This window comes from Colobus angolensis, unplaced genomic scaffold, assembly GCF_000951035.1.
Source record: "Colobus angolensis palliatus isolate OR3802 unplaced genomic scaffold, Cang.pa_1.0 Scaffold199, whole genome shotgun sequence".
Classification (NCBI taxonomy): Eukaryota; Metazoa; Chordata; class Mammalia; order Primates; family Cercopithecidae; genus Colobus; species Colobus angolensis.
Window position 1 is genome coordinate 957167 of NW_012115143.1, and position 3262 is coordinate 960428.

Here is a 3262-nt window from a genome sequence, read left to right on the forward strand (position 1 = left end):
CCCAAGCCGCTGCTCTTGTGCCAGCACCTGCTCCCCCTCCTGCCGCCGCCGCCGCCTCGTCCCCACCGCTCCCATCGCCGCTGCGGCGACTACTGCAGCGCCCGCTGACCCGACCCGACGTTATTCTCCCCCCTCGTAACCCGACACAGCCTAGCCCACCTGCCCTGCCAGCGCGCACGCCCACCTCTCCGCTACAGGTGCTGATTGGAGAGTGCGTTCCGAACTCGCAGCGTCGGTTGGCTAATCCCATTGCCTATCACGAAGGGGGCGGAGACTCGGTCAGAAACCGTCTCCGCCCCCCACCGGAGAATTGCCGCTATCTTCAGGTTTGCCTGAGAGGGCGAGTTACCGGGAAAGGAGCATCACAATGGCAGCGCGCATGCGCCTAGGAATTCTGGGCCTCGTAGTTCCAGCCACAGCCGCAACTCCCCGCCCGTCCCGAGGAGAGAAGTAGGGCTTCCGAGACAAGTAGTTTGCGCACATAGGTGTTTTCCTAGCGTGACAGTTACATTGATTATAGAGGGATGGTCGGGACCCCAGGGTTGGGCTTTTCGGAATAAAATCGGAAATGCTTTGTCACGATACGAAATTACACACTGAGGCAGTCGCGATGAAGGGCCCAAATCGTGAGGCCCTGCAAGCCTTAAGGATCCATCCTCTTGCTCAGCATCAGCGCTGCCAGGATCCCGCACATTGGCGTCGTCCCCAGAACCGCCTAACGTGAAGCTAATCATCTTTGGGGGACCGGGGAAGGGCCTTAGGTGTGACGAGGAAAGGAGATGGGCACTTCCATAAACGAATGTCAGCCTAGAGACCGGAGTGTCCTTACGGTTTCACAACCCAAGAGCAAGATTTCATTCCCTCTGTGAAACACCACCAGCTAGAGACTCAATGAGCAGCCCCGGCGCCCACCAGTGTGCGATGCTAAGCAAGTGTATGCGGGAGGTGCTTAAAGCCTTTCAAAGAAAAGCGAGGAGGGCGGAGCAAGGACGCTGTGCAGGATGCGTTTCTGTTTAGTGTTGTGTCCGCCGCTTTGGTGAAGGAAAACCTTAAGATTAAGCACCTCTCCCATCTTTGCCCACCAATGTACAGTAGAGAAAACCCATTAAAAACGCTAAACAGCTTTCTTAAGGTTATAAAACTAATTCGTGGCAAAATGAAAACTCAGGTCTCTCATACGCCCCACATCTTAAGTGTCCTTTCTACTTAAGAATCACAATGATCCCCAGGGGTCTGCCATGGATGGAAAGAGTGCAATGAATTAGGAACTTCATCTTTACTTTAAATCCTTTTCTTCACTCAAGTGATATTGTCAATAAAGCTGACTAAGAATATAGAAAGGTAAATGACTAATCCTATATTCAGTCTTGGAACTGTTCCTATAGAATCTGTTTCTTCTTGTTCAGGAAGTGCCACAGCCTCTTGCCATTCTTTTTAAAAACAGCAGGCGTCTCTACTATCTGTCATGTCCAGATCCTTGGATTAAAAGCAGGACAAAATGTATACTAAAGACAAGAGACAAGTGATGATGCAGCTCATCTTGTTCTATGCAAACATAAAGATGTTGCCAAATTGTTTTTTATTTCTACTGATTAAAACCATAAGTTACTTTTTCCATTACTATGTCTAATAGAGTATTTCATTCATTTCAGAATATTGGCCAATCATGTAATTTGAATAAGAAAATATTAGGGTTTCTGTAAATATTTTTCTTTAAAAATTAAAGTAGTTTATAGGAGCCAGGCACAGTGGCTAATGCCTGCAATCCCAGCACTTTGAGAGGCTGAGCTGGGAGGATCACTTGAGTCCAGAAGTTCAAGACCAAACTGGGCAATGTAAGGAGACTCCTTCTGTTAAAAAAAAAAAAAATATCATGGAAATATGGATTTTAATTTTTTTTAATTAGCCAGGCATGGTGGCATGCCCCTGTAGTCTCAGCTATTCGGGAGGCTGAGGCAGGAGGATCAATTGAGCCCAGGAGTTCAAGGCCAGCCGGGGCAGCATAACAAGACCTTGTCCCTACACACAAAAAATTTTTAGTTAGCCAGCCCTGTCTCTACTAAAAATACAAAAATTAGCCTGGTGTGGTGGCATGCACCTGTAGTCCCAGTCACTTGGAAGGCTGAGGCAGGAGGATTTCTTGAGTCCTGGATATCAAGGCTGCAGTGAGCTATCATCACATCACTGCACTCCAGTCTGGGAAACAGTGAGACTCTGTCTCAAAAAAAAAAAAAAAAAAAAGAATTATTGAGCTGTCCCCAGAGACACTCTTTCAGTCAGGCTAAATGTCAATGTAATATGTTATTCAAGAGCTGGTACTGGAGCTTAGGAATCCCCTTTGAGATACAGATATAGATATATCTGAAGTATATATATAAAAAACTCAAATGTATATGTATATATCTCTTTTAAGAAATAAGCTGGGCCTAGTAGCCCACACTTGTAATCCCAGCACTTTGGGAGGCCAAGGCAGGAGGATCCCTTGAGCCCTAGAGTTGGAGACCAGCCCTAGCAACATAGTGAGACTCTATCACTACAAAAAATATGTATTTTTAATTAGCTGGCCCTTGTAGTCCCAGCTACCCAGGAGGCTGAGGCAAGAGGATTGCTTGAGCCCGGGAGGTCAAGGCTGCAGTGAGCTATGATTGCACCCCTGCACTACAGCCTGGATGACAACACAAGAGTCTGTCTCTCATAAATAAATGTGGTAGCCAGCCTTCCAGATGGCCCCCAATGATCCCTACCTCACTTACTCTCATTCTTATTTATTCCTGTCCATACTAAATCGGACTGACCTGTGTAACTAATAGGACTTTCCAGAAATTATGGTGTGGGAATATCAAGGCCAGGTTATAACAGACATTGTAGCTTCTGCCTTATGCCTTCTTGGATCACTTATTTCGAGAGAAGCCAGTTGTCCTTTCCTGAATAGACTCTAGCAGTCCCATGCCGTGGTCCCCTGGCGAGGAACTGAAGCATCACGTCAATAATCAGCACTGGTTTGCCATCTATGTTAGTGAGCCATTCTTTTTTTTTTTTTTTTTTTTTGAGACGGAGTCTTGCTCTGTCGCCCAGGCTGGAGTGCAGTGGCTGGATCTCAGCTCACTGCAAGCTCCGCCTCCCGGGTTTACGCCATTCTCCTGCCTCAGCCTCCCGAGTAGCTGGGACTACAAGCGCCCGCCACCTCGCCCGGCTAGTTTTTTGTATTTTTTAGTAGAGACGGGGTTTCACCGTGTTAGCCAGGATGGTCTCGATCTCCTGA

General features: G+C 47.5%; 1 protein-coding gene across 1 annotated transcript in view; it reads right to left on the bottom strand.

Moving 5' to 3' along the window:
- The window catches only part of TTBK2 (tau tubulin kinase 2), a 188266-nt gene extending 187948 nt beyond the window's left edge, over positions 1 to 318 (bottom strand). Inside the window, exon 1 of the mRNA XM_011941120.1 lies at positions 185 to 318. The gene's annotated coding sequence lies outside the window, so the exon portion shown is untranslated. The remainder of the gene's footprint in view (positions 1 to 184) is intronic.
- Positions 319 to 3262: the final 2944 nt, after the last annotated feature.